Here is a 25,209-nt window from a genome sequence, read left to right as displayed (position 1 = left end):
CTCGCTCTCCGTGTCGCACTTTCCCTGTTTGCGAGCATCTTTTCGCGCGACCATGCCGAGGCGCGCATGGCAACAGTCACAAACCATTGCTTTTGGTCTCGTTGTTACTGGGGTAGGAGGGAAACCAAACCTGTAAGTAGTAATATTTATTTACTTATTTTGCTACTAAAGACCTGCTGCCTGTCATTATATAGCAGGTCGTACATTGTGTGACTTTATATGTTACATCATACGAAATTCAGTTTTACTACTAGTACATTTTTCTAAAAAAATTAGAAAGGAACTGCAAGTAGTAATAACGGGAAGTGAACATTTTCACGCTGAGTCGTTGAAGCCTTGTGCATAACGAACTACAAAGTGTTTCGCTCCTTCGCAACCGCAGAGCCGTCAATTTAGCTGTGAACGAAAGTAAATTAAATGCCCCGGGTGAGGATCGAACTCACGACCTTAAGATTATGAGACTTACGCGCTGCCTACTGCGCTACCGAGGCAGGTGATCGCCGCACCCTCTGGAATCTCTGTAAGTACCGAATACCAGTGGAGGAGAGTCTATCTGCACTTCCTGGCTAACTTTTTTCCGTTGCTACACGTGCATTCCCGGCGCGACAGGCAACTTGCTATGCTAGGCCGACGCCAGTACGTACAATAGCACGCAAGCGCCCAAACGACAAGTCGTGCGCGCTGCATGTTTGGTTCTTTCCACACGGAATCCCGCGGTTCATTCTCATGGCTCACGCAGTTCGAGTGCGAAACACACGCGGCACCATTATCGGAGAAAAAAGAAAATGATGCATCGGCCGGGAATCGAACCCGGGCCGCCCGCGTGGCAGGCGAGCATTCTACCACTGAACCACCGATGCTCAGCTAGTTAACAGCTTCCTGGTGCTTTCCGCGGAGACGCCTGAAGGGAAAGTGGGACTACCGTCCAGCGCCGTCGCATCCTCTCGAGAGAATGCTACAGACGCTGAATCCTGCACTGCACTGCTTAAAAATGACGCCAGAATGCGATCGTCTAAGTACTCGTGCGGCGCACGCACGCGACGACTCTTGCCAAAGGACGCGAAATGTGCGTCGAGACGCTGTCTGGGTGCGCTCGCCCACCCCGTAATGCGCCTACAGCTACGACCACCTTGAGCCGCCGCCGACAGGCGGGAAGCAGACACAGCGCGGCGTGCGCGGAAGGAAACTGTGCGGTGGTGGTGTAATGGTCAGCATAGTTGCCTTCCAAGCAGTTGATCCGGGTTCGATTCCCGGCCACCGCAGCCGGCTTTTTACTTTTGCGTACGAGTACTTTTGCCACGCGTCCTTAAATTAATGTTTCTTTCCCCCTCTTAGTCGCTGCAGGCCACCCCATAGTGTGTGTGTGTCGATTCCCCTTGAGTCTCGACTTGTCTCGGCTGACGCGAGAGCTGACGCTCTCCAATCGGCCTATATCAAAAGGACAAGCACGCGAAACGACTGAGAGAGGTATGGCGAGGCGGGCACAACATTACTTATGCCTCAGGTAAAGACCCGCTGCCTGTTATCATTGTGTGATTATACATGTTCTGTCATACAAATTCAGTTTTATTACTAGTACATTCATTCCTTCCTTCCTTCCTTCCTTCCATCCTTCCTTCCTTTCTTTCTTTGTTGCGTGTTTTACAACACGCTCCTTCATTACACTGTGGCCGCACGGCGCGACTTGGCATACCGAGAGGCAAAACGTGGCGCCAGTGCCCATGACCGAATAGCGCTGCAGCTCCGAAAGCGAAGAGGAAAGAGAAATACGAATTGAAACTGTCGACAGTGCCCTGCGTTCGCAGGCGGTCACCCGCCCAAGCACTGACAACGCCCAGCGTCGCGCAGTAGCGGTGATCGGACGAGAAACTGTGTGTTCAGCGTGCTGTGACCAGTGAAGTGTTTTAGCGCGTCCCGACACGTCGCGTTCGGGTCCCCTAGCAGCTCCCACAACAATGTGACGATTTCTTTGTCACCATGCTTCCCCGGGGAAATCGGCGTTGCCTTTTTGAAATAGTAAAATCGTAGTGGCCCGTGGGGGGATCGAACCCACGACCTTCGCGTTATTAGCACGACGCTCTAACCAACTGAGCTAACGGGCCTCGGTGCAAAGAGACTTCCATCGCTTTGCGGCAATTGCTGTGCGTATTGCCATGTAACATTTCTATGCAGCAGTCCAACAGTGGACCAGCGTCTCTCCTCCCTTTATTCCGCTGCTCTTAGTAATTTCATTGCGTGCCCGTTTCTCTCGACTGTTTTCGGCTGACGTTTGCGAACCAGTAGCTATAATGCGAGGAGGACGTGAAACAGCATTTCGCACGGTCAAAACTTGTCGTGATTTGTTCCGAAAAAATTCCGTTCCGGTACCGGGAATCGAACCCGGGCCTCCTGGGTGAAAGCCAGGTATCCTAGCCACTAGACCACACCGGACGCGCGCATATTCCATCGTGCTTACACGCCGTCCACTCGCTCTCCGTGTCGCACTTTCCCTGTTTGCGAGCATCTTTTCGCGCGACCATGCCGAGGCGCGCATGGCAACAGTCACAAACCATTGCTTTTGGTCTCGTTGTTACTGGGGTAGGAGGGAAACCAAACCTGTAAGTAGTAATATTTATTTACTTATTTTGCTACTAAAGACCTGCTGCCTGTCATTATATAGCAGGTCGTACATTGTGTGACTTTATATGTTACATCATACGAAATTCAGTTTTACTACTAGTACATTTTTCTAAAAAAATTAGAAAGGAACTGCAAGTAGTAATAACGGGAAGTGAACATTTTCACGCTGAGTCGTTGAAGCCTTGTGCATAACGAACTACAAAGTGTTTCGCTCCTTCGCAACCGCAGAGCCGTCAATTTAGCTGTGAACGAAAGTAAATTAAATGCCCCGGGTGAGGATCGAACTCACGACCTTAAGATTATGAGACTTACGCGCTGCCTACTGCGCTACCGAGGCAGGTGATCGCCGCACCCTCTGGAATCTCTGTAAGTACCGAATACCAGTGGAGGAGAGTCTATCTGCACTTCCTGGCTAACTTTTTTCCGTTGCTACACGTGCATTCCCGGCGCGACAGGCAACTTGCTATGCTAGGCCGACGCCAGTACGTACAATAGCACGCAAGCGCCCAAACGACAAGTCGTGCGCGCTGCATGTTTGGTTCTTTCCACACGGAATCCCGCGGTTCATTCTCATGGCTCACGCAGTTCGAGTGCGAAACACACGCGGCACCATTATCGGAGAAAAAAGAAAATGATGCATCGGCCGGGAATCGAACCCGGGCCGCCCGCGTGGCAGGCGAGCATTCTACCACTGAACCACCGATGCTCAGCTAGTTAACAGCTTCCTGGTGCTTTCCGCGGAGACGCCTGAAGGGAAAGTGGGACTACCGTCCAGCGCCGTCGCATCCTCTCGAGAGAATGCTACAGACGCTGAATCCTGCACTGCACTGCTTAAAAATGACGCCAGAATGCGATCGTCTAAGTACTCGTGCGGCGCACGCACGCGACGACTCTTGCCAAAGGACGCGAAATGTGCGTCGAGACGCTGTCTGGGTGCGCTCGCCCACCCCGTAATGCGCCTACAGCTACGACCACCTTGAGCCGCCGCCGACAGGCGGGAAGCAGACACAGCGCGGCGTGCGCGGAAGGAAACTGTGCGGTGGTGGTGTAATGGTCAGCATAGTTGCCTTCCAAGCAGTTGATCCGGGTTCGATTCCCGGCCACCGCAGCCGGCTTTTTACTTTTGCGTACGAGTACTTTTGCCACGCGTCCTTAAATTAATGTTTCTTTCCCCCTCTTAGTCGCTGCAGGCCACCCCATAGTGTGTGTGTGTCGATTCCCCTTGAGTCTCGACTTGTCTCGGCTGACGCGAGAGCTGACGCTCTCCAATCGGCCTATATCAAAAGGACAAGCACGCGAAACGACTGAGAGAGGTATGGCGAGGCGGGCACAACATTACTTATGCCTCAGGTAAAGACCCGCTGCCTGTTATCATTGTGTGATTATACATGTTCTGTCATACAAATTCAGTTTTATTACTAGTACATTCATTCCTTCCTTCCTTCCTTCCTTCCATCCTTCCTTCCTTTCTTTCTTTGTTGCGTGTTTTACAACACGCTCCTTCATTACACTGTGGCCGCACGGCGCGACTTGGCATACCGAGAGGCAAAACGTGGCGCCAGTGCCCATGACCGAATAGCGCTGCAGCTCCGAAAGCGAAGAGGAAAGAGAAATACGAATTGAAACTGTCGACAGTGCCCTGCGTTCGCAGGCGGTCACCCGCCCAAGCACTGACAACGCCCAGCGTCGCGCAGTAGCGGTGATCGGACGAGAAACTGTGTGTTCAGCGTGCTGTGACCAGTGAAGTGTTTTAGCGCGTCCCGACACGTCGCGTTCGGGTCCCCTAGCAGCTCCCACAACAATGTGACGATTTCTTTGTCACCATGCTTCCCCGGGGAAATCGGCGTTGCCTTTTTGAAATAGTAAAATCGTAGTGGCCCGTGGGGGGATCGAACCCACGACCTTCGCGTTATTAGCACGACGCTCTAACCAACTGAGCTAACGGGCCTCGGTGCAAAGAGACTTCCATCGCTTTGCGGCAATTGCTGTGCGTATTGCCATGTAACATTTCTATGCAGCAGTCCAACAGTGGACCAGCGTCTCTCCTCCCTTTATTCCGCTGCTCTTAGTAATTTCATTGCGTGCCCGTTTCTCTCGACTGTTTTCGGCTGACGTTTGCGAACCAGTAGCTATAATGCGAGGAGGACGTGAAACAGCATTTCGCACGGTCAAAACTTGTCGTGATTTGTTCCGAAAAAATTCCGTTCCGGTACCGGGAATCGAACCCGGGCCTCCTGGGTGAAAGCCAGGTATCCTAGCCACTAGACCACACCGGACGCGCGCATATTCCATCGTGCTTACACGCCGTCCACTCGCTCTCCGTGTCGCACTTTCCCTGTTTGCGAGCATCTTTTCGCGCGACCATGCCGAGGCGCGCATGGCAACAGTCACAAACCATTGCTTTTGGTCTCGTTGTTACTGGGGTAGGAGGGAAACCAAACCTGTAAGTAGTAATATTTATTTACTTATTTTGCTACTAAAGACCTGCTGCCTGTCATTATATAGCAGGTCGTACATTGTGTGACTTTATATGTTACATCATACGAAATTCAGTTTTACTACTAGTACATTTTTCTAAAAAAATTAGAAAGGAACTGCAAGTAGTAATAACGGGAAGTGAACATTTTCACGCTGAGTCGTTGAAGCCTTGTGCATAACGAACTACAAAGTGTTTCGCTCCTTCGCAACCGCAGAGCCGTCAATTTAGCTGTGAACGAAAGTAAATTAAATGCCCCGGGTGAGGATCGAACTCACGACCTTAAGATTATGAGACTTACGCGCTGCCTACTGCGCTACCGAGGCAGGTGATCGCCGCACCCTCTGGAATCTCTGTAAGTACCGAATACCAGTGGAGGAGAGTCTATCTGCACTTCCTGGCTAACTTTTTTCCGTTGCTACACGTGCATTCCCGGCGCGACAGGCAACTTGCTATGCTAGGCCGACGCCAGTACGTACAATAGCACGCAAGCGCCCAAACGACAAGTCGTGCGCGCTGCATGTTTGGTTCTTTCCACACGGAATCCCGCGGTTCATTCTCATGGCTCACGCAGTTCGAGTGCGAAACACACGCGGCACCATTATCGGAGAAAAAAGAAAATGATGCATCGGCCGGGAATCGAACCCGGGCCGCCCGCGTGGCAGGCGAGCATTCTACCACTGAACCACCGATGCTCAGCTAGTTAACAGCTTCCTGGTGCTTTCCGCGGAGACGCCTGAAGGGAAAGTGGGACTACCGTCCAGCGCCGTCGCATCCTCTCGAGAGAATGCTACAGACGCTGAATCCTGCACTGCACTGCTTAAAAATGACGCCAGAATGCGATCGTCTAAGTACTCGTGCGGCGCACGCACGCGACGACTCTTGCCAAAGGACGCGAAATGTGCGTCGAGACGCTGTCTGGGTGCGCTCGCCCACCCCGTAATGCGCCTACAGCTACGACCACCTTGAGCCGCCGCCGACAGGCGGGAAGCAGACACAGCGCGGCGTGCGCGGAAGGAAACTGTGCGGTGGTGGTGTAATGGTCAGCATAGTTGCCTTCCAAGCAGTTGATCCGGGTTCGATTCCCGGCCACCGCAGCCGGCTTTTTACTTTTGCGTACGAGTACTTTTGCCACGCGTCCTTAAATTAATGTTTCTTTCCCCCTCTTAGTCGCTGCAGGCCACCCCATAGTGTGTGTGTGTCGATTCCCCTTGAGTCTCGACTTGTCTCGGCTGACGCGAGAGCTGACGCTCTCCAATCGGCCTATATCAAAAGGACAAGCACGCGAAACGACTGAGAGAGGTATGGCGAGGCGGGCACAACATTACTTATGCCTCAGGTAAAGACCCGCTGCCTGTTATCATTGTGTGATTATACATGTTCTGTCATACAAATTCAGTTTTATTACTAGTACATTCATTCCTTCCTTCCTTCCTTCCTTCCATCCTTCCTTCCTTTCTTTCTTTGTTGCGTGTTTTACAACACGCTCCTTCATTACACTGTGGCCGCACGGCGCGACTTGGCATACCGAGAGGCAAAACGTGGCGCCAGTGCCCATGACCGAATAGCGCTGCAGCTCCGAAAGCGAAGAGGAAAGAGAAATACGAATTGAAACTGTCGACAGTGCCCTGCGTTCGCAGGCGGTCACCCGCCCAAGCACTGACAACGCCCAGCGTCGCGCAGTAGCGGTGATCGGACGAGAAACTGTGTGTTCAGCGTGCTGTGACCAGTGAAGTGTTTTAGCGCGTCCCGACACGTCGCGTTCGGGTCCCCTAGCAGCTCCCACAACAATGTGACGATTTCTTTGTCACCATGCTTCCCCGGGGAAATCGGCGTTGCCTTTTTGAAATAGTAAAATCGTAGTGGCCCGTGGGGGGATCGAACCCACGACCTTCGCGTTATTAGCACGACGCTCTAACCAACTGAGCTAACGGGCCTCGGTGCAAAGAGACTTCCATCGCTTTGCGGCAATTGCTGTGCGTATTGCCATGTAACATTTCTATGCAGCAGTCCAACAGTGGACCAGCGTCTCTCCTCCCTTTATTCCGCTGCTCTTAGTAATTTCATTGCGTGCCCGTTTCTCTCGACTGTTTTCGGCTGACGTTTGCGAACCAGTAGCTATAATGCGAGGAGGACGTGAAACAGCATTTCGCACGGTCAAAACTTGTCGTGATTTGTTCCGAAAAAATTCCGTTCCGGTACCGGGAATCGAACCCGGGCCTCCTGGGTGAAAGCCAGGTATCCTAGCCACTAGACCACACCGGACGCGCGCATATTCCATCGTGCTTACACGCCGTCCACTCGCTCTCCGTGTCGCACTTTCCCTGTTTGCGAGCATCTTTTCGCGCGACCATGCCGAGGCGCGCATGGCAACAGTCACAAACCATTGCTTTTGGTCTCGTTGTTACTGGGGTAGGAGGGAAACCAAACCTGTAAGTAGTAATATTTATTTACTTATTTTGCTACTAAAGACCTGCTGCCTGTCATTATATAGCAGGTCGTACATTGTGTGACTTTATATGTTACATCATACGAAATTCAGTTTTACTACTAGTACATTTTTCTAAAAAAATTAGAAAGGAACTGCAAGTAGTAATAACGGGAAGTGAACATTTTCACGCTGAGTCGTTGAAGCCTTGTGCATAACGAACTACAAAGTGTTTCGCTCCTTCGCAACCGCAGAGCCGTCAATTTAGCTGTGAACGAAAGTAAATTAAATGCCCCGGGTGAGGATCGAACTCACGACCTTAAGATTATGAGACTTACGCGCTGCCTACTGCGCTACCGAGGCAGGTGATCGCCGCACCCTCTGGAATCTCTGTAAGTACCGAATACCAGTGGAGGAGAGTCTATCTGCACTTCCTGGCTAACTTTTTTCCGTTGCTACACGTGCATTCCCGGCGCGACAGGCAACTTGCTATGCTAGGCCGACGCCAGTACGTACAATAGCACGCAAGCGCCCAAACGACAAGTCGTGCGCGCTGCATGTTTGGTTCTTTCCACACGGAATCCCGCGGTTCATTCTCATGGCTCACGCAGTTCGAGTGCGAAACACACGCGGCACCATTATCGGAGAAAAAAGAAAATGATGCATCGGCCGGGAATCGAACCCGGGCCGCCCGCGTGGCAGGCGAGCATTCTACCACTGAACCACCGATGCTCAGCTAGTTAACAGCTTCCTGGTGCTTTCCGCGGAGACGCCTGAAGGGAAAGTGGGACTACCGTCCAGCGCCGTCGCATCCTCTCGAGAGAATGCTACAGACGCTGAATCCTGCACTGCACTGCTTAAAAATGACGCCAGAATGCGATCGTCTAAGTACTCGTGCGGCGCACGCACGCGACGACTCTTGCCAAAGGACGCGAAATGTGCGTCGAGACGCTGTCTGGGTGCGCTCGCCCACCCCGTAATGCGCCTACAGCTACGACCACCTTGAGCCGCCGCCGACAGGCGGGAAGCAGACACAGCGCGGCGTGCGCGGAAGGAAACTGTGCGGTGGTGGTGTAATGGTCAGCATAGTTGCCTTCCAAGCAGTTGATCCGGGTTCGATTCCCGGCCACCGCAGCCGGCTTTTTACTTTTGCGTACGAGTACTTTTGCCACGCGTCCTTAAATTAATGTTTCTTTCCCCCTCTTAGTCGCTGCAGGCCACCCTATAGTGTGTGCGTCGATTCCCCTTGAGTCTCGACTTGTCTCGACTTTGCTCGGCTGACGCGAGAGCTGACGCTCTCCAATCGGCCTATATCAAAAGGACAAGCACGCGAAACGACTGAGAGAGGTATGGCGAGGCGGGCACAACATTACTTATGCCTCAGGTAAAGACCCGCTGCCTGTTATCATTGTGTGATTATACATGTTCTGTCATACAAATTCAGTTTTATTACTAGTACATTCATTCCTTCCTTCCTTCCTTCCATCCTTCCTTTCTTTCTTTGTTGCGTGTTTTACAACACGCTCCTTCATTACACTGTGGCCGCACGGCGCGACTTGGCATACCGAGAGGCAAAACGTGGCGCCAGTGCCCATGACCGAATAGCGCTGCAGCTCCGAAAGCGAAGAGGAAAGAGAAATACGAATTGAAACTGTCGACAGTGCCCTGCGTTCGCAGGCGGTCACCCGCCCAAGCACTGACAACGCCCAGCGTCGCGCAGTAGCGGTGATCGGACGAGAAACTGTGTGTTCAGCGTGCTGTGACCAGTGAAGTGTTTTAGCGCGTCCCGACACGTCGCGTTCGGGTCCCCTAGCAGCTCCCACAACAATGTGACGATTTCTTTGTCACCATGCTTCCCCGGGGAAATCGGCGTTGCCTTTTTGAAATAGTAAAATCGTAGTGGCCCGTGGGGGGATCGAACCCACGACCTTCGCGTTATTAGCACGACGCTCTAACCAACTGAGCTAACGGGCCTCGGTGCAAAGAGACTTCCATCGCTTTGCGGCAATTGCTGTGCGTATTGCCATGTAACATTTCTATGCAGCAGTCCAACAGTGGACCAGCGTCTCTCCTCCCTTTATTCCGCTGCTCTTAGTAATTTCATTGCGTGCCCGTTTCTCTCGACTGTTTTCGGCTGACGTTTGCGAACCAGTAGCTATAATGCGAGGAGGACGTGAAACAGCATTTCGCACGGTCAAAACTTGTCGTGATTTGTTCCGAAAAAATTCCGTTCCGGTACCGGGAATCGAACCCGGGCCTCCTGGGTGAAAGCCAGGTATCCTAGCCACTAGACCACACCGGACGCGCGCATATTCCATCGTGCTTACACGCCGTCCACTCGCTCTCCGTGTCGCACTTTCCCTGTTTGCGAGCATCTTTTCGCGCGACCATGCCGAGGCGCGCATGGCAACAGTCACAAACCATTGCTTTTGGTCTCGTTGTTACTGGGGTAGGAGGGAAACCAAACCTGTAAGTAGTAATATTTATTTACTTATTTTGCTACTAAAGACCTGCTGCCTGTCATTATATAGCAGGTCGTACATTGTGTGACTTTATATGTTACATCATACGAAATTCAGTTTTACTACTAGTACATTTTTCTAAAAAAATTAGAAAGGAACTGCAAGTAGTAATAACGGGAAGTGAACATTTTCACGCTGAGTCGTTGAAGCCTTGTGCATAACGAACTACAAAGTGTTTCGCTCCTTCGCAACCGCAGAGCCGTCAATTTAGCTGTGAACGAAAGTAAATTAAATGCCCCGGGTGAGGATCGAACTCACGACCTTAAGATTATGAGACTTACGCGCTGCCTACTGCGCTACCGAGGCAGGTGATCGCCGCACCCTCTGGAATCTCTGTAAGTACCGAATACCAGTGGAGGAGAGTCTATCTGCACTTCCTGGCTAACTTTTTTCCGTTGCTACACGTGCATTCCCGGCGCGACAGGCAACTTGCTATGCTAGGCCGACGCCAGTACGTACAATAGCACGCAAGCGCCCAAACGACAAGTCGTGCGCGCTGCATGTTTGGTTCTTTCCACACGGAATCCCGCGGTTCATTCTCATGGCTCACGCAGTTCGAGTGCGAAACACACGCGGCACCATTATCGGAGAAAAAAGAAAATGATGCATCGGCCGGGAATCGAACCCGGGCCGCCCGCGTGGCAGGCGAGCATTCTACCACTGAACCACCGATGCTCAGCTAGTTAACAGCTTCCTGGTGCTTTCCGCGGAGACGCCTGAAGGGAAAGTGGGACTACCGTCCAGCGCCGTCGCATCCTCTCGAGAGAATGCTACAGACGCTGAATCCTGCACTGCACTGCTTAAAAATGACGCCAGAATGCGATCGTCTAAGTACTCGTGCGGCGCACGCACGCGACGACTCTTGCCAAAGGACGCGAAATGTGCGTCGAGACGCTGTCTGGGTGCGCTCGCCCACCCCGTAATGCGCCTACAGCTACGACCACCTTGAGCCGCCGCCGACAGGCGGGAAGCAGACACAGCGCGGCGTGCGCGGAAGGAAACTGTGCGGTGGTGGTGTAATGGTCAGCATAGTTGCCTTCCAAGCAGTTGATCCGGGTTCGATTCCCGGCCACCGCAGCCGGCTTTTTACTTTTGCGTACGAGTACTTTTGCCACGCGTCCTTAAATTAATGTTTCTTTCCCCCTCTTAGTCGCTGCAGGCCACCCCATAGTGTGTGTGTGTCGATTCCCCTTGAGTCTCGACTTGTCTCGGCTGACGCGAGAGCTGACGCTCTCCAATCGGCCTATATCAAAAGGACAAGCACGCGAAACGACTGAGAGAGGTATGGCGAGGCGGGCACAACATTACTTATGCCTCAGGTAAAGACCCGCTGCCTGTTATCATTGTGTGATTATACATGTTCTGTCATACAAATTCAGTTTTATTACTAGTACATTCATTCCTTCCTTCCTTCCTTCCTTCCATCCTTCCTTCCTTTCTTTCTTTGTTGCGTGTTTTACAACACGCTCCTTCATTACACTGTGGCCGCACGGCGCGACTTGGCATACCGAGAGGCAAAACGTGGCGCCAGTGCCCATGACCGAATAGCGCTGCAGCTCCGAAAGCGAAGAGGAAAGAGAAATACGAATTGAAACTGTCGACAGTGCCCTGCGTTCGCAGGCGGTCACCCGCCCAAGCACTGACAACGCCCAGCGTCGCGCAGTAGCGGTGATCGGACGAGAAACTGTGTGTTCAGCGTGCTGTGACCAGTGAAGTGTTTTAGCGCGTCCCGACACGTCGCGTTCGGGTCCCCTAGCAGCTCCCACAACAATGTGACGATTTCTTTGTCACCATGCTTCCCCGGGGAAATCGGCGTTGCCTTTTTGAAATAGTAAAATCGTAGTGGCCCGTGGGGGGATCGAACCCACGACCTTCGCGTTATTAGCACGACGCTCTAACCAACTGAGCTAACGGGCCTCGGTGCAAAGAGACTTCCATCGCTTTGCGGCAATTGCTGTGCGTATTGCCATGTAACATTTCTATGCAGCAGTCCAACAGTGGACCAGCGTCTCTCCTCCCTTTATTCCGCTGCTCTTAGTAATTTCATTGCGTGCCCGTTTCTCTCGACTGTTTTCGGCTGACGTTTGCGAACCAGTAGCTATAATGCGAGGAGGACGTGAAACAGCATTTCGCACGGTCAAAACTTGTCGTGATTTGTTCCGAAAAAATTCCGTTCCGGTACCGGGAATCGAACCCGGGCCTCCTGGGTGAAAGCCAGGTATCCTAGCCACTAGACCACACCGGACGCGCGCATATTCCATCGTGCTTACACGCCGTCCACTCGCTCTCCGTGTCGCACTTTCCCTGTTTGCGAGCATCTTTTCGCGCGACCATGCCGAGGCGCGCATGGCAACAGTCACAAACCATTGCTTTTGGTCTCGTTGTTACTGGGGTAGGAGGGAAACCAAACCTGTAAGTAGTAATATTTATTTACTTATTTTGCTACTAAAGACCTGCTGCCTGTCATTATATAGCAGGTCGTACATTGTGTGACTTTATATGTTACATCATACGAAATTCAGTTTTACTACTAGTACATTTTTCTAAAAAAATTAGAAAGGAACTGCAAGTAGTAATAACGGGAAGTGAACATTTTCACGCTGAGTCGTTGAAGCCTTGTGCATAACGAACTACAAAGTGTTTCGCTCCTTCGCAACCGCAGAGCCGTCAATTTAGCTGTGAACGAAAGTAAATTAAATGCCCCGGGTGAGGATCGAACTCACGACCTTAAGATTATGAGACTTACGCGCTGCCTACTGCGCTACCGAGGCAGGTGATCGCCGCACCCTCTGGAATCTCTGTAAGTACCGAATACCAGTGGAGGAGAGTCTATCTGCACTTCCTGGCTAACTTTTTTCCGTTGCTACACGTGCATTCCCGGCGCGACAGGCAACTTGCTATGCTAGGCCGACGCCAGTACGTACAATAGCACGCAAGCGCCCAAACGACAAGTCGTGCGCGCTGCATGTTTGGTTCTTTCCACACGGAATCCCGCGGTTCATTCTCATGGCTCACGCAGTTCGAGTGCGAAACACACGCGGCACCATTATCGGAGAAAAAAGAAAATGATGCATCGGCCGGGAATCGAACCCGGGCCGCCCGCGTGGCAGGCGAGCATTCTACCACTGAACCACCGATGCTCAGCTAGTTAACAGCTTCCTGGTGCTTTCCGCGGAGACGCCTGAAGGGAAAGTGGGACTACCGTCCAGCGCCGTCGCATCCTCTCGAGAGAATGCTACAGACGCTGAATCCTGCACTGCACTGCTTAAAAATGACGCCAGAATGCGATCGTCTAAGTACTCGTGCGGCGCACGCACGCGACGACTCTTGCCAAAGGACGCGAAATGTGCGTCGAGACGCTGTCTGGGTGCGCTCGCCCACCCCGTAATGCGCCTACAGCTACGACCACCTTGAGCCGCCGCCGACAGGCGGGAAGCAGACACAGCGCGGCGTGCGCGGAAGGAAACTGTGCGGTGGTGGTGTAATGGTCAGCATAGTTGCCTTCCAAGCAGTTGATCCGGGTTCGATTCCCGGCCACCGCAGCCGGCTTTTTACTTTTGCGTACGAGTACTTTTGCCACGCGTCCTTAAATTAATGTTTCTTTCCCCCTCTTAGTCGCTGCAGGCCACCCCATAGTGTGTGTGTGTCGATTCCCCTTGAGTCTCGACTTGTCTCGGCTGACGCGAGAGCTGACGCTCTCCAATCGGCCTATATCAAAAGGACAAGCACGCGAAACGACTGAGAGAGGTATGGCGAGGCGGGCACAACATTACTTATGCCTCAGGTAAAGACCCGCTGCCTGTTATCATTGTGTGATTATACATGTTCTGTCATACAAATTCAGTTTTATTACTAGTACATTCATTCCTTCCTTCCTTCCTTCCTTCCATCCTTCCTTCCTTTCTTTCTTTGTTGCGTGTTTTACAACACGCTCCTTCATTACACTGTGGCCGCACGGCGCGACTTGGCATACCGAGAGGCAAAACGTGGCGCCAGTGCCCATGACCGAATAGCGCTGCAGCTCCGAAAGCGAAGAGGAAAGAGAAATACGAATTGAAACTGTCGACAGTGCCCTGCGTTCGCAGGCGGTCACCCGCCCAAGCACTGACAACGCCCAGCGTCGCGCAGTAGCGGTGATCGGACGAGAAACTGTGTGTTCAGCGTGCTGTGACCAGTGAAGTGTTTTAGCGCGTCCCGACACGTCGCGTTCGGGTCCCCTAGCAGCTCCCACAACAATGTGACGATTTCTTTGTCACCATGCTTCCCCGGGGAAATCGGCGTTGCCTTTTTGAAATAGTAAAATCGTAGTGGCCCGTGGGGGGATCGAACCCACGACCTTCGCGTTATTAGCACGACGCTCTAACCAACTGAGCTAACGGGCCTCGGTGCAAAGAGACTTCCATCGCTTTGCGGCAATTGCTGTGCGTATTGCCATGTAACATTTCTATGCAGCAGTCCAACAGTGGACCAGCGTCTCTCCTCCCTTTATTCCGCTGCTCTTAGTAATTTCATTGCGTGCCCGTTTCTCTCGACTGTTTTCGGCTGACGTTTGCGAACCAGTAGCTATAATGCGAGGAGGACGTGAAACAGCATTTCGCACGGTCAAAACTTGTCGTGATTTGTTCCGAAAAAATTCCGTTCCGGTACCGGGAATCGAACCCGGGCCTCCTGGGTGAAAGCCAGGTATCCTAGCCACTAGACCACACCGGACGCGCGCATATTCCATCGTGCTTACACGCCGTCCACTCGCTCTCCGTGTCGCACTTTCCCTGTTTGCGAGCATCTTTTCGCGCGACCATGCCGAGGCGCGCATGGCAACAGTCACAAACCATTGCTTTTGGTCTCGTTGTTACTGGGGTAGGAGGGAAACCAAACCTGTAAGTAGTAATATTTATTTACTTATTTTGCTACTAAAGACCTGCTGCCTGTCATTATATAGCAGGTCGTACATTGTGTGACTTTATATGTTACATCATACGAAATTCAGTTTTACTACTAGTACATTTTTCTAAAAAAATTAGAAAGGAACTGCAAGTAGTAATAACGGGAAGTGAACATTTTCACGCTGAGTCGTTGAAGCCTTGTGCATAACGAACTACAAAGTGTTTCGCTCCTTCGCAACCGCAGAGCCGTCAATTTAGCTGTGAACGAAAGTAAATTAAATGCCCCGGGTGAGGATCGAACTCACGACCTTAAGATTATGAGACTTACGCGCTGCCTACTGCGCTACCGAGGCAGGTGATCGCCGCACCCTCTGGAATCTCTGTAAGTACCGAATACCAGTGGAGGAGAGTCTATCTGCACTTCCTGGCTAACTTTTTTCCGTTGCTACACGTGCATTCCCGGCGCGACAGGCAACTTGCTATGCTAGGCCGACGCCAGTACGTACAATAGCACGCAAGCGCCCAAACGACAAGTCGTGCGCGCTGCATGTTTGGTTCTTTCCACACGGAATCCCGCGGTTCATTCTCATGGCTCACGCAGTTCGAGTGCGAAACACACGCGGCACCATTATCGGAGAAAAAAGAAAATGATGCATCGGCCGGGAATCGAACCCGGGCCGCCCGCGTGGCAGGCGAGCATTCTACCACTGAACCACCGATGCTCAGCTAGTTAACAGCTTCCTGGTGCTTTCCGCGGAGACGCCTGAAGGGAAAGTGGGACTACCGTCCAGCGCCGTCGCATCCTCTCGAGAGAATGCTACAGACGCTGAATCCTGCACTGCACTGCTTAAAAATGACGCCAGAATGCGATCGTCTAAGTACTCGTGCGGCGCACGCACGCGACGACTCTTGCCAAAGGACGCGAAATGTGCGTCGAGACGCTGTCTGGGTGCGCTCGCCCACCCCGTAATGCGCCTACAGCTACGACCACCTTGAGCCGCCGCCGACAGGCGGGAAGCAGACACAGCGCGGCGTGCGCGGAAGGAAACTGTGCGGTGGTGGTGTAATGGTCAGCATAGTTGCCTTCCAAGCAGTTGATCCGGGTTCGATTCCCGGCCACCGCAGCCGGCTTTTTACTTTTGCGTACGAGTACTTTTGCCACGCGTCCTTAAATTAATGTTTCTTTCCCCCTCTTAGTCGCTGCAGGCCACCCTATAGTGTGTGCGTCGATTCCCCTTGAGTCTCGACTTGTCTCGACTTTGCTCGGCTGACGCGAGAGCTGACGCTCTCCAATCGGCCTATATCAAAAGGACAAGCACGCGAAACGACTGAGAGAGGTATGGCGAGGCGGGCACAACATTACTTATGCCTCAGGTAAAGACCCGCTGCCTGTTATCATTGTGTGATTATACATGTTCTGTCATACAAATTCAGTTTTATTACTAGTACATTCATTCCTTCCTTCCTTCCTTCCTTCCATCCTTCCTTCCTTTCTTTCTTTGTTGCGTGTTTTACAACACGCTCCTTCATTACACTGTGGCCGCACGGCGCGACTTGGCATACCGAGAGGCAAAACGTGGCGCCAGTGCCCATGACCGAATAGCGCTGCAGCTCCGAAAGCGAAGAGGAAAGAGAAATACGAATTGAAACTGTCGACAGTGCCCTGCGTTCGCAGGCGGTCACCCGCCCAAGCACTGACAACGCCCAGCGTCGCGCAGTAGCGGTGATCGGACGAGAAACTGTGTGTTCAGCGTGCTGTGACCAGTGAAGTGTTTTAGCGCGTCCCGACACGTCGCGTTCGGGTCCCCTAGCATCTCCCACAACAATGTGACGATTTCTTTGTCACCATGCTTCCCCGGGGAAATCGGCGTTGCCTTTTTGAAATAGTAAAATCGTAGTGGCCCGTGGGGGGATCGAACCCACGACCTTCGCGTTATTAGCACGACGCTCTAACCAACTGAGCTAACGGGCCTCGGTGCAAAGAGACTTCCATCGCTTTGCGGCAATTGCTGTGCGTATTGCCATGTAACATTTCTATGCAGCAGTCCAACAGTGGACCAGCGTCTCTCCTCCCTTTATTCCGCTGCTCTTAGTAATTTCATTGCGTGCCCGTTTCTCTCGACTGTTTTCGGCTGACGTTTGCGAACCAGTAGCTATAATGCGAGGAGGACGTGAAACAGCATTTCGCACGGTCAAAACTTGTCGTGATTTGTTCCGAAAAAATTCCGTTCCGGTACCGGGAATCGAACCCGGGCCTCCTGGATGAAAGCCAGGTATCCTAGCCACTAGACCACACCGGACGCGCGCATATTCCATTGTGCTTACACGCCGTCCACTCGCTCTCCGTGTCGCACTTTCCCTGTTTGCGAGCATCTTTTCGCGCGACCATGCCGAGGCGCGCATGGCAACAGTCACAAACCATTGCTTTTGGTCTCGTTGTTACTGGGGTAGGAGGGAAACCAAACCTGTAAGTAGTAATATTTATTTACTTATTTTGCTACTAAAGACCTGCTGCCTGTCATTATATAGCAGGTCGTACATTGTGTGACTTTATATGTTACATCATACGAAATTCAGTTTTACTACTAGTACATTTTTCTAAAAAAGTTAGAAAGGAACTGCAATTAGTAATAACGGGAAGTGAACATTTTCACGCTGAGTCGTTGAAGCCTTGTGCATAACGAACTACAAAGTGTTTCGCTCCTTCGCAACCGCAGAGCCGTCAATTTAGCTGTGAACGAAAGTAAATTAAATGCCCCGGGTGAGGATCGAACTCACGACCTTAAGATTATGAGACTTACGCGCTGCCTACTGCGCTACCGAGGCAGGTGATCGCCGCACCCTCTGGAATCTCTGTAAGTACCGAATACCAGTGGAGGAGAGTCTATCTGCACTTCCTGGCTAACTTTTTTCCGTTGCTACACGTGCATTCCCGGCGCGACAGGCAACTTGCTATGCTAGGCCGACGCCAGTACGTACAATAGCACGCAAGCGCCCAAACGACAAGTCGTGCGCGCTGCATGTTTGGTTCTTTCCACACGGAATCCCGCGGTTCATTCTCATGGCTCACGCAGTTCGAGTGCGAAACACACGCGGCACCATTATCGGAGAAAAAAGAAAATGATGCATCGGCCGGGAATCGAACCCGGGCCGCCCGCGTGGCAGGCGAGCATTCTACCACTGAACCACCGATGCTCAGCTAGTTAACAGCTTCCTGGTGCTTTCCGCGGAGACGCCTGAAGGGAAAGTGGGACTACCGTCCAGCGCCGTCGCATCCTCTCGAGAGAATGCTACAGACGCTGAATCCTGCACTGCACTGCTTAAAAATGACGCCAGAATGCGATCGTCTAAGTACTCGTGCGGCGCACGCACGCGACGACTCTTGCCAAAGGACGCGAAATGTGCGTCGAGACGCTGTCTGGGTGCGCTCGCCCACCCCGTAATGCGCCTACAGCTACGACCACCTTGAGCCGCCGCCGACAGGCGGGAAGCAGACACAGCGCGGCGTGCGCGGAAGGAAACTGTGCGGTGGTGGTGTAATGGTCAGCATAGTTGCCTTCCAAGCAGTTGATCCGGGTTCGATTCCCGGCCACCGCAGCCGGCTTTTTACTTTTGCGTACGAGTACTTTTGCCACGCGTCCTTAAATTAATGTTTCTTTCCCCCTCTTAGTCGCTGCAGGCCACCCCATAGTGTGTGTGTGTGTCGATTCCCCTTGAGTCTCGACTTGTCTCGGCTGACGCGAGAGCTGACGCTCTCCAATCGGCCTATATCAAAAGGACAAGCACGCGAAACGACTGAGAGAGGTATGGCGAGGCGGGCACAACATTACTTATGCCTCAGGTAAAGACCCGCTGCCTGTTATCATTGTGTGATTATACATGTTCTGTCATACAAATTCAGTTTTATTACTAGTACATTCATTCCTTCCTTCCTTCCTTCCTTCCATCCTTCCTTCCTTTCTTTCTTTGTTGCGTGTTTTACAACACGCTCCTTCATTACACTGTGGCCGCACGGCGCGACTTGGCATACCGAGAGGCAAAACGTGGCGCCAGTGCCCATGACCGAATAGCGCTGCAGCTCCGAAAGCGAAGAGGAAAGAGAAATACGAATTGAAACTGTCGACAGTGCCCTGCGTTCGCAGGCGGTCACCCGCCCAAGCACTGACAACGCCCAGCGTCGCGCAGTAGCGGTGATCGGACGAGAAACTGTGTGTTCAGCGTGCTGTGACCAGTGAAGTGTTTTAGCGCGTCCCGACACGTCGCGTTCGGGTCCCCTAGCAGCTCCCACAACAATGTGACGATTTCTTTGTCACCATGCTTCCCCGGGGAAATCGGCGTTGCCTTTTTGAAATAGTAAAATCGTAGTGGCCCGTGGGGGGATCGAACCCACGACCTTCGCGTTATTAGCACGACGCTCTAACCAACTGAGCTAACGGGCCTCGGTGCAAAGAGACTTCCATCGCTTTGCGGCAATTGCTGTGCGTATTGCCATGTAACATTTCTATGCAGCAGTCCAACAGTGGACCAGCGTCTCTCCTCCCTTTATTCCGCTGCTCTTAGTAATTTCATTGCGTGCCCGTTTCTCTCGACTGTTTTCGGCTGACGTTTGCGAACCAGTAGCTATAATGCGAGGAGGACGTGAAACAGCATTTCGCACGGTCAAAACTTGTCGTGATTTGTTCCGAAAAAATTCCGTTCCGGTACCGGGAATCGAACCCGGGCCTCCTGGGTGAAAGCCAGGTATCCTAGCCACTAGACCACACCGGACGCGCGCATATTCCATCGTGCTTACACGCCGTCCACTCGCTCTCCGTGTCGCACTTTCCCTGTTTGCGAGCATCTTTTCGCGCGACCATGCCGAGGCGCGCATGGCAACAGTCACAAACCATTGCTTTTGGTCTCGTTGTTACTGGGGTAGGAGGGAAACCAAACCTGTAAGTAGTAATATTTATTTACTTATTTTGCTACTAAAGACCTGCTGCCTGGCATTATATAGCAGGTCGTACATTGTGTGACTTTATATGTTACATCATACGAAATTCAGTTTTACTACTAGTACATTTTTCTAAAAAAATTAGAAAGGAACTGCAAGTAGTAATAACGGGAAGTGAACATTTTCACGCTGAGTCGTTGAAGCCTTGTGCATAACGAACTACAAAGTGTTTCGCTCCTTCGCAACCGCAGAGCCGTCAATTTAGCTGTGAACGAAAGTAAATTAAATGCCCCGGGTGAGGATCGAACTCACGACCTTAAGATTATGAGACTTACGCGCTGCCTACTGCGCTACCGAGGCAGGTGATCGCCGCACCCTCTGGAATCTCTGTAAGTACCGAATACCAGTGGAGGAGAGTCTATCTGCACTTCCTGGCTAACTTTTTTCCGTTGCTACACGTGCATTCCCGGCGCGACAGGCAACTTGCTATGCTAGGCCGACGCCAGTACGTACAATAGCACGCAAGCGCCCAAACGACAAGTCGTGCGCGCTGCATGTTTGGTTCTTTCCACACGGAATCCCGCGGTTCATTCTCATGGCTCACGCAGTTCGAGTGCGAAACACACGCGGCACCATTATCGGAGAAAAAAGAAAATGATGCATCGGCCGGGAATCGAACCCGGGCCGCCCGCGTGGCAGGCGAGCATTCTACCACTGAACCACCGATGCTCAGCTAGTTAACAGCTTCCTGGTGCTTTCCGCGGAGACGCCTGAAGGGAAAGTGGGACTACCGTCCAGCGCCGTCGCATCCTCTCGAGAGAATGCTACAGACGCTGAATCCTGCACTGCACTGCTTAAAAATGACGCCAGAATGCGATCGTCTAAGTACTCGTGCGGCGCACGCACGCGACGACTCTTGCCAAAGGACGCGAAATGTGCGTCGAGACGCTGTCTGGGTGCGCTCGCCCACCCCGTAATGCGCCTACAGCTACGACCACCTTGAGCCGCCGCCGACAGGCGGGAAGCAGACACAGCGCGGCGTGCGCGGAAGGAAACTGTGCGGTGGTGGTGTAATGGTCAGCATAGTTGCCTTCCAAGCAGTTGATCCGGGTTCGATTCCCGGCCACCGCAGCCGGCTTTTTACTTTTGCGTACGAGTACTTTTGCCACGCGTCCTTAAATTAATGTTTCTTTCCCCCTCTTAGTCGCTGCAGGCCACCCCATAGTGTGTGTGTGTCGATTCCCCTTGAGTCTCGACTTGTCTCGGCTGACGCGAGAGCTGACGCTCTCCAATCGGCCTATATCAAAAGGACAAGCACGCGAAACGACTGAGAGAGGTATGGCGAGGCGGGCACAACATTACTTATGCCTCAGGTAAAGACCCGCTGCCTGTTATCATTGTGTGATTATACATGTTCTGTCATACAAATTCAGTTTTATTACTAGTACATTCATTCCTTCCTTCCTTCCATCCTTCCTTCCTTTCTTTCTTTGTTGCGTGTTTTACAACACGCTCCTTCATTACACTGTGGCCGCACGGCGCGACTTGGCATACCGAGAGGCAAAACGTGGCGCCAGTGCCCATGACCGAATAGCGCTGCAGCTCCGAAAGCGAAGAGGAAAGAGAAATACGAATTGAAACTGTCGACAGTGCCCTGCGTTCGCAGGCGGTCACCCGCCCAAGCACTGACAACGCCCAGCGTCGCGCAGTAGCGGTGATCGGACGAGAAACTGTGTGTTCAGCGTGCTGTGACCAGTGAAGTGTTTTAGCGCGTCCCGACACGTCGCGTTCGGGTCCCCTAGCAGCTCCCACAACAATGTGACGATTTCTTTGTCACCATGCTTCCCCGGGGAAATCGGCGTTGCCTTTTTGAAATAGTAAAATCGTAGTGGCCCGTGGGGGGATCGAACCCACGACCTTCGCGTTATTAGCACGACGCTCTAACCAACTGAGCTAACGGGCCTCGGTGCAAAGAGACTTCCATCGCTTTGCGGCAATTGCTGTGCGTATTGCCATGTAACATTTCTATGCAGCAGTCCAACAGTGGACCAGCGTCTCTCCTCCCTTTATTCCGCTGCTCTTAGTAATTTCATTGCGTGCCCGTTTCTCTCGACTGTTTTCGGCTGACGTTTGCGAACCAGTAGCTATAATGCGAGGAGGACGTGAAACAGCATTTCGCACGGTCAAAACTTGTCGTGATTTGTTCCGAAAAAATTCCGTTCCGGTACCGGGAATCGAACCCGGGCCTCCTGGGTGAAAGCCAGGTATCCTAGCCACTAGACCACACCGGACGCGCGCATATTCCATCGTGCTTACACGCCGTCCACTCGCTCTCCGTGTCGCACTTTCCCTGTTTGCGAGCATCTTTTCGCGCGACCATGCCGAGGCGCGCATGGCAACAGTCACAAACCATTGCTTTTGGTCTCGTTGTTACTGGGGTAGGAGGGAAACCAAACCTGTAAGTAGTAATATTTATTTACTTATTTTGCTACTAAAGACCTGCTGCCTGTCATTATATAGCAGGTCGTACATTGTGTGACTTTATATGTTACATCATACGAAATTCAGTTTTACTACTAGTACATTTTTCTAAAAAAATTAGAAAGGAACTGCAAGTAGTAATAACGGGAAGTGAACATTTTCACGCTGAGTCGTTGAAGCCTTGTGCATAACGAACTACAAAGTGTTTCGCTCCTTCGCAACCGCAGAGCCGTCAATTTAGCTGTGAACGAAAGTAAATTAAATGCCCCGGGTGAGGATCGAACTCACGACCTTAAGATTATGAGACTTACGCGCTGCCTACTGCGCTACCGAGGCAGGTGATCGCCGCACCCTCTGGAATCTCTGTAAGTACCGAATACCAGTGGAGGAGAGTCTATCTGCACTTCCTGGCTAACTTTTTTCCGTTGCTACACGTGCATTCCCGGCGCGACAGGCAACTTGCTATGCTAGGCCGACGCCAGTACGTACAATAGCACGCAAGCGCCCAAACGACAAGTCGTGCGCGCTGCATGTTTGGTTCTTTCCACACGGAATCCCGCGGTTCATTCTCATGGCTCACGCAGTTCGAGTGCGAAACACACGCGGCACCATTATCGGAGAAAAAAGAAAATGATGCATCGGCCGGGAATCGAACCCGGGCCGCCCGCGTGGCAGGCGAGCATTCTACCACTGAACCACCGATGCTCAGCTAGTTAACAGCTTCCTGGTGCTTTCCGCGGAGACGCCTGAAGGGAAAGTGGGACTACCGTCCAGCGCCGTCGCATCCTCTCGAGAGAATGCTACAGACGCTGAATCCTGCACTGCACTGCTTAAAAATGACGCCAGAATGCGATCGTCTAAGTACTCGTGCGGCGCACGCACGCGACGACTCTTGCCAAAGGACGCGAAATGTGCGTCGAGACGCTGTCTGGGTGCGCTCGCCCACCCCGTAATGCGCCTACAGCTACGACCACCTTGAGCCGCCGCCGACAGGCGGGAAGCAGACACAGCGCGGCGTGCGCGGAAGGAAACTGTGCGGTGGTGGTGTAATGGTCAGCATAGTTGCCTTCCAAGCAGTTGATCCGGGTTCGATTCCCGGCCACCGCAGCCGGCTTTTTACTTTTGCGTACGAGTACTTTTGCCACGCGTCCTTAAATTAATGTTTCTTTCCCCCTCTTAGTCGCTGCAGGCCACCCCATAGTGTGTGTGTGTCGATTCCCCTTGAGTCTCGACTTGTCTCGGCTGACGCGAGAGCTGACGCTCTCCAATCGGCCTATATCAAAAGGACAAGCACGCGAAACGACTGAGAGAGGTATGGCGAGGCGGGCACAACATTACTTATGCCTCAGGTAAAGACCCGCTGCCTGTTATCATTGTGTGATTATACATGTTCTGTCATACAAATTCAGTTTTATTACTAGTACATTCATTCCTTCCTTCCTTCCTTCCTTCCATCCTTCCTTCCTTTCTTTCTTTGTTGCGTGTTTTACAACACGCTCCTTCATTACACTGTGGCCGCACGGCGCGACTTGGCATACCGAGAGGCAAAACGTGGCGCCAGTGCCCATGACCGAATAGCGCTGCAGCTCCGAAAGCGAAGAGGAAAGAGAAATACGAATTGAAACTGTCGACAGTGCCCTGCGTTCGCAGGCGGTCACCCGCCCAAGCACTGACAACGCCCAGCGTCGCGCAGTAGCGGTGATCGGACGAGAAACTGTGTGTTCAGCGTGCTGTGACCAGTGAAGTGTTTTAGCGCGTCCCGACACGTCGCGTTCGGGTCCCCTAGCAGCTCCCACAACAATGTGACGATTTCTTTGTCACCATGCTTCCCCGGGGAAATCGGCGTTGCCTTTTTGAAATAGTAAAATCGTAGTGGCCCGTGGGGGGATCGAACCCACGACCTTCGCGTTATTAGCACGACGCTCTAACCAACTGAGCTAACGGGCCTCGGTGCAAAGAGACTTCCATCGCTTTGCGGCAATTGCTGTGCGTATTGCCATGTAACATTTCTATGCAGCAGTCCAACAGTGGACCAGCGTCTCTCCTCCCTTTATTCCGCTGCTCTTAGTAATTTCATTGCGTGCCCGTTTCTCTCGACTGTTTTCGGCTGACGTTTGCGAACCAGTAGCTATAATGCGAGGAGGACGTGAAACAGCATTTCGCACGGTCAAAACTTGTCGTGATTTGTTCCGAAAAAATTCCGTTCCGGTACCGGGAATCGAACCCGGGCCTCCTGGGTGAAAGCCAGGTATCCTAGCCACTAGACCACACCGGACGCGCGCATATTCCATCGTGCTTACACGCCGTCCACTCGCTCTCCGTGTCGCACTTTCCCTGTTTGCGAGCATCTTTTCGCGCGACCATGCCGAGGCGCGCATGGCAACAGTCACAAACCATTGCTTTTGGTCTCGTTGTTACTGGGGTAGGAGGGAAACCAAACCTGTAAGTAGTAATATTTATTTACTTATTTTGCTACTAAAGACCTGCTGCCTGTCATTATATAGCAGGTCGTACATTGTGTGACTTTATATGTTACATCATACGAAATTCAGTTTTACTACTAGTACATTTTTCTAAAAAAATTAGAAAGGAACTGCAAGTAGTAATAACGGGAAGTGAACATTTTCACGCTGAGTCGTTGAAGCCTTGTGCATAACGAACTACAAAGTGTTTCGCTCCTTCGCAACCGCAGAGCCGTCAATTTAGCTGTGAACGAAAGTAAATTAAATGCCCCGGGTGAGGATCGAACTCACGACCTTAAGATTATGAGACTTACGCGCTGCCTACTGCGCTACCGAGGCAGGTGATCGCCGCACCCTCTGGAATCTCTGTAAGTACCGAATACCAGTGGAGGAGAGTCTATCTGC

General features: G+C 52.2%; 51 non-coding genes across 51 annotated transcripts; 10 read left to right on the top strand and 41 right to left on the bottom strand.

Moving 5' to 3' along the window:
- Window positions 1-418: 418 nt before the first annotated feature.
- Window positions 419-491, bottom strand: Trnam-cau (transfer RNA methionine (anticodon CAU)). The gene has a single exon. It is a non-coding gene; the product is annotated as a tRNA-Met (tRNA).
- A 298-nt stretch (window positions 492-789) lies between these two features.
- Trnag-gcc (transfer RNA glycine (anticodon GCC)) lies at window positions 790-860 on the bottom strand. The gene has a single exon. It is a non-coding gene; the product is annotated as a tRNA-Gly (tRNA).
- A 330-nt stretch (window positions 861-1,190) lies between these two features.
- On the top strand, window positions 1,191-1,262 carry Trnag-ucc (transfer RNA glycine (anticodon UCC)). The gene has a single exon. It is a non-coding gene; the product is annotated as a tRNA-Gly (tRNA).
- Window positions 1,263-2,028: 766 nt separating this feature from the next.
- Window positions 2,029-2,102, bottom strand: Trnai-aau (transfer RNA isoleucine (anticodon AAU)). The gene has a single exon. It is a non-coding gene; the product is annotated as a tRNA-Ile (tRNA).
- A 256-nt stretch (window positions 2,103-2,358) lies between these two features.
- Trnae-uuc (transfer RNA glutamic acid (anticodon UUC)) lies at window positions 2,359-2,430 on the bottom strand. The gene has a single exon. It is a non-coding gene; the product is annotated as a tRNA-Glu (tRNA).
- A 453-nt stretch (window positions 2,431-2,883) lies between these two features.
- On the bottom strand, window positions 2,884-2,956 carry Trnam-cau (transfer RNA methionine (anticodon CAU)). The gene has a single exon. It is a non-coding gene; the product is annotated as a tRNA-Met (tRNA).
- A 298-nt stretch (window positions 2,957-3,254) lies between these two features.
- Trnag-gcc (transfer RNA glycine (anticodon GCC)) lies at window positions 3,255-3,325 on the bottom strand. Its single transcript has one exon. It is a non-coding gene; the product is annotated as a tRNA-Gly (tRNA).
- Window positions 3,326-3,655: 330 nt separating this feature from the next.
- Window positions 3,656-3,727, top strand: Trnag-ucc (transfer RNA glycine (anticodon UCC)). The gene has a single exon. It is a non-coding gene; the product is annotated as a tRNA-Gly (tRNA).
- A 766-nt stretch (window positions 3,728-4,493) lies between these two features.
- Trnai-aau (transfer RNA isoleucine (anticodon AAU)) lies at window positions 4,494-4,567 on the bottom strand. Its single transcript has one exon. It is a non-coding gene; the product is annotated as a tRNA-Ile (tRNA).
- A 256-nt stretch (window positions 4,568-4,823) lies between these two features.
- Trnae-uuc (transfer RNA glutamic acid (anticodon UUC)) lies at window positions 4,824-4,895 on the bottom strand. The gene has a single exon. It is a non-coding gene; the product is annotated as a tRNA-Glu (tRNA).
- A 453-nt stretch (window positions 4,896-5,348) lies between these two features.
- On the bottom strand, window positions 5,349-5,421 carry Trnam-cau (transfer RNA methionine (anticodon CAU)). Its single transcript has one exon. It is a non-coding gene; the product is annotated as a tRNA-Met (tRNA).
- Window positions 5,422-5,719: 298 nt separating this feature from the next.
- Window positions 5,720-5,790, bottom strand: Trnag-gcc (transfer RNA glycine (anticodon GCC)). The gene has a single exon. It is a non-coding gene; the product is annotated as a tRNA-Gly (tRNA).
- A 330-nt stretch (window positions 5,791-6,120) lies between these two features.
- On the top strand, window positions 6,121-6,192 carry Trnag-ucc (transfer RNA glycine (anticodon UCC)). The gene has a single exon. It is a non-coding gene; the product is annotated as a tRNA-Gly (tRNA).
- A 766-nt stretch (window positions 6,193-6,958) lies between these two features.
- Window positions 6,959-7,032, bottom strand: Trnai-aau (transfer RNA isoleucine (anticodon AAU)). The gene has a single exon. It is a non-coding gene; the product is annotated as a tRNA-Ile (tRNA).
- A 256-nt stretch (window positions 7,033-7,288) lies between these two features.
- On the bottom strand, window positions 7,289-7,360 carry Trnae-uuc (transfer RNA glutamic acid (anticodon UUC)). The gene has a single exon. It is a non-coding gene; the product is annotated as a tRNA-Glu (tRNA).
- Window positions 7,361-7,813: 453 nt separating this feature from the next.
- Window positions 7,814-7,886, bottom strand: Trnam-cau (transfer RNA methionine (anticodon CAU)). Its single transcript has one exon. It is a non-coding gene; the product is annotated as a tRNA-Met (tRNA).
- A 298-nt stretch (window positions 7,887-8,184) lies between these two features.
- Window positions 8,185-8,255, bottom strand: Trnag-gcc (transfer RNA glycine (anticodon GCC)). Its single transcript has one exon. It is a non-coding gene; the product is annotated as a tRNA-Gly (tRNA).
- Window positions 8,256-8,585: 330 nt separating this feature from the next.
- Window positions 8,586-8,657, top strand: Trnag-ucc (transfer RNA glycine (anticodon UCC)). The gene has a single exon. It is a non-coding gene; the product is annotated as a tRNA-Gly (tRNA).
- A 766-nt stretch (window positions 8,658-9,423) lies between these two features.
- Trnai-aau (transfer RNA isoleucine (anticodon AAU)) lies at window positions 9,424-9,497 on the bottom strand. Its single transcript has one exon. It is a non-coding gene; the product is annotated as a tRNA-Ile (tRNA).
- A 256-nt stretch (window positions 9,498-9,753) lies between these two features.
- On the bottom strand, window positions 9,754-9,825 carry Trnae-uuc (transfer RNA glutamic acid (anticodon UUC)). The gene has a single exon. It is a non-coding gene; the product is annotated as a tRNA-Glu (tRNA).
- Window positions 9,826-10,278: 453 nt separating this feature from the next.
- On the bottom strand, window positions 10,279-10,351 carry Trnam-cau (transfer RNA methionine (anticodon CAU)). The gene has a single exon. It is a non-coding gene; the product is annotated as a tRNA-Met (tRNA).
- A 298-nt stretch (window positions 10,352-10,649) lies between these two features.
- On the bottom strand, window positions 10,650-10,720 carry Trnag-gcc (transfer RNA glycine (anticodon GCC)). The gene has a single exon. It is a non-coding gene; the product is annotated as a tRNA-Gly (tRNA).
- Window positions 10,721-11,050: 330 nt separating this feature from the next.
- Window positions 11,051-11,122, top strand: Trnag-ucc (transfer RNA glycine (anticodon UCC)). Its single transcript has one exon. It is a non-coding gene; the product is annotated as a tRNA-Gly (tRNA).
- Window positions 11,123-11,888: 766 nt separating this feature from the next.
- Window positions 11,889-11,962, bottom strand: Trnai-aau (transfer RNA isoleucine (anticodon AAU)). Its single transcript has one exon. It is a non-coding gene; the product is annotated as a tRNA-Ile (tRNA).
- Window positions 11,963-12,218: 256 nt separating this feature from the next.
- On the bottom strand, window positions 12,219-12,290 carry Trnae-uuc (transfer RNA glutamic acid (anticodon UUC)). Its single transcript has one exon. It is a non-coding gene; the product is annotated as a tRNA-Glu (tRNA).
- Window positions 12,291-12,743: 453 nt separating this feature from the next.
- Trnam-cau (transfer RNA methionine (anticodon CAU)) lies at window positions 12,744-12,816 on the bottom strand. Its single transcript has one exon. It is a non-coding gene; the product is annotated as a tRNA-Met (tRNA).
- A 298-nt stretch (window positions 12,817-13,114) lies between these two features.
- Window positions 13,115-13,185, bottom strand: Trnag-gcc (transfer RNA glycine (anticodon GCC)). Its single transcript has one exon. It is a non-coding gene; the product is annotated as a tRNA-Gly (tRNA).
- A 330-nt stretch (window positions 13,186-13,515) lies between these two features.
- On the top strand, window positions 13,516-13,587 carry Trnag-ucc (transfer RNA glycine (anticodon UCC)). Its single transcript has one exon. It is a non-coding gene; the product is annotated as a tRNA-Gly (tRNA).
- Window positions 13,588-14,353: 766 nt separating this feature from the next.
- Window positions 14,354-14,427, bottom strand: Trnai-aau (transfer RNA isoleucine (anticodon AAU)). The gene has a single exon. It is a non-coding gene; the product is annotated as a tRNA-Ile (tRNA).
- Window positions 14,428-14,683: 256 nt separating this feature from the next.
- Trnae-uuc (transfer RNA glutamic acid (anticodon UUC)) lies at window positions 14,684-14,755 on the bottom strand. The gene has a single exon. It is a non-coding gene; the product is annotated as a tRNA-Glu (tRNA).
- A 453-nt stretch (window positions 14,756-15,208) lies between these two features.
- On the bottom strand, window positions 15,209-15,281 carry Trnam-cau (transfer RNA methionine (anticodon CAU)). The gene has a single exon. It is a non-coding gene; the product is annotated as a tRNA-Met (tRNA).
- A 298-nt stretch (window positions 15,282-15,579) lies between these two features.
- Window positions 15,580-15,650, bottom strand: Trnag-gcc (transfer RNA glycine (anticodon GCC)). The gene has a single exon. It is a non-coding gene; the product is annotated as a tRNA-Gly (tRNA).
- A 330-nt stretch (window positions 15,651-15,980) lies between these two features.
- On the top strand, window positions 15,981-16,052 carry Trnag-ucc (transfer RNA glycine (anticodon UCC)). The gene has a single exon. It is a non-coding gene; the product is annotated as a tRNA-Gly (tRNA).
- Window positions 16,053-16,826: 774 nt separating this feature from the next.
- Window positions 16,827-16,900, bottom strand: Trnai-aau (transfer RNA isoleucine (anticodon AAU)). The gene has a single exon. It is a non-coding gene; the product is annotated as a tRNA-Ile (tRNA).
- Window positions 16,901-17,156: 256 nt separating this feature from the next.
- On the bottom strand, window positions 17,157-17,228 carry Trnae-uuc (transfer RNA glutamic acid (anticodon UUC)). The gene has a single exon. It is a non-coding gene; the product is annotated as a tRNA-Glu (tRNA).
- A 453-nt stretch (window positions 17,229-17,681) lies between these two features.
- On the bottom strand, window positions 17,682-17,754 carry Trnam-cau (transfer RNA methionine (anticodon CAU)). Its single transcript has one exon. It is a non-coding gene; the product is annotated as a tRNA-Met (tRNA).
- A 298-nt stretch (window positions 17,755-18,052) lies between these two features.
- Trnag-gcc (transfer RNA glycine (anticodon GCC)) lies at window positions 18,053-18,123 on the bottom strand. Its single transcript has one exon. It is a non-coding gene; the product is annotated as a tRNA-Gly (tRNA).
- A 330-nt stretch (window positions 18,124-18,453) lies between these two features.
- Window positions 18,454-18,525, top strand: Trnag-ucc (transfer RNA glycine (anticodon UCC)). The gene has a single exon. It is a non-coding gene; the product is annotated as a tRNA-Gly (tRNA).
- Window positions 18,526-19,293: 768 nt separating this feature from the next.
- Window positions 19,294-19,367, bottom strand: Trnai-aau (transfer RNA isoleucine (anticodon AAU)). The gene has a single exon. It is a non-coding gene; the product is annotated as a tRNA-Ile (tRNA).
- A 256-nt stretch (window positions 19,368-19,623) lies between these two features.
- On the bottom strand, window positions 19,624-19,695 carry Trnae-uuc (transfer RNA glutamic acid (anticodon UUC)). Its single transcript has one exon. It is a non-coding gene; the product is annotated as a tRNA-Glu (tRNA).
- A 453-nt stretch (window positions 19,696-20,148) lies between these two features.
- On the bottom strand, window positions 20,149-20,221 carry Trnam-cau (transfer RNA methionine (anticodon CAU)). Its single transcript has one exon. It is a non-coding gene; the product is annotated as a tRNA-Met (tRNA).
- A 298-nt stretch (window positions 20,222-20,519) lies between these two features.
- Window positions 20,520-20,590, bottom strand: Trnag-gcc (transfer RNA glycine (anticodon GCC)). The gene has a single exon. It is a non-coding gene; the product is annotated as a tRNA-Gly (tRNA).
- A 330-nt stretch (window positions 20,591-20,920) lies between these two features.
- On the top strand, window positions 20,921-20,992 carry Trnag-ucc (transfer RNA glycine (anticodon UCC)). The gene has a single exon. It is a non-coding gene; the product is annotated as a tRNA-Gly (tRNA).
- A 758-nt stretch (window positions 20,993-21,750) lies between these two features.
- Window positions 21,751-21,824, bottom strand: Trnai-aau (transfer RNA isoleucine (anticodon AAU)). Its single transcript has one exon. It is a non-coding gene; the product is annotated as a tRNA-Ile (tRNA).
- A 256-nt stretch (window positions 21,825-22,080) lies between these two features.
- Trnae-uuc (transfer RNA glutamic acid (anticodon UUC)) lies at window positions 22,081-22,152 on the bottom strand. The gene has a single exon. It is a non-coding gene; the product is annotated as a tRNA-Glu (tRNA).
- Window positions 22,153-22,605: 453 nt separating this feature from the next.
- On the bottom strand, window positions 22,606-22,678 carry Trnam-cau (transfer RNA methionine (anticodon CAU)). Its single transcript has one exon. It is a non-coding gene; the product is annotated as a tRNA-Met (tRNA).
- Window positions 22,679-22,976: 298 nt separating this feature from the next.
- On the bottom strand, window positions 22,977-23,047 carry Trnag-gcc (transfer RNA glycine (anticodon GCC)). The gene has a single exon. It is a non-coding gene; the product is annotated as a tRNA-Gly (tRNA).
- A 330-nt stretch (window positions 23,048-23,377) lies between these two features.
- On the top strand, window positions 23,378-23,449 carry Trnag-ucc (transfer RNA glycine (anticodon UCC)). The gene has a single exon. It is a non-coding gene; the product is annotated as a tRNA-Gly (tRNA).
- Window positions 23,450-24,215: 766 nt separating this feature from the next.
- On the bottom strand, window positions 24,216-24,289 carry Trnai-aau (transfer RNA isoleucine (anticodon AAU)). Its single transcript has one exon. It is a non-coding gene; the product is annotated as a tRNA-Ile (tRNA).
- A 256-nt stretch (window positions 24,290-24,545) lies between these two features.
- Window positions 24,546-24,617, bottom strand: Trnae-uuc (transfer RNA glutamic acid (anticodon UUC)). The gene has a single exon. It is a non-coding gene; the product is annotated as a tRNA-Glu (tRNA).
- A 453-nt stretch (window positions 24,618-25,070) lies between these two features.
- Trnam-cau (transfer RNA methionine (anticodon CAU)) lies at window positions 25,071-25,143 on the bottom strand. Its single transcript has one exon. It is a non-coding gene; the product is annotated as a tRNA-Met (tRNA).
- Between the last annotated feature and the right edge of the window lie 66 nt (window positions 25,144-25,209).

This window comes from Schistocerca nitens, unplaced genomic scaffold, assembly GCF_023898315.1.
Source record: "Schistocerca nitens isolate TAMUIC-IGC-003100 unplaced genomic scaffold, iqSchNite1.1 HiC_scaffold_333, whole genome shotgun sequence".
In the NCBI taxonomy this organism is placed as follows: Eukaryota; Metazoa; Arthropoda; class Insecta; order Orthoptera; family Acrididae; genus Schistocerca; species Schistocerca nitens.
This window is presented reverse-complemented; position numbering and strand designations above follow the sequence as displayed.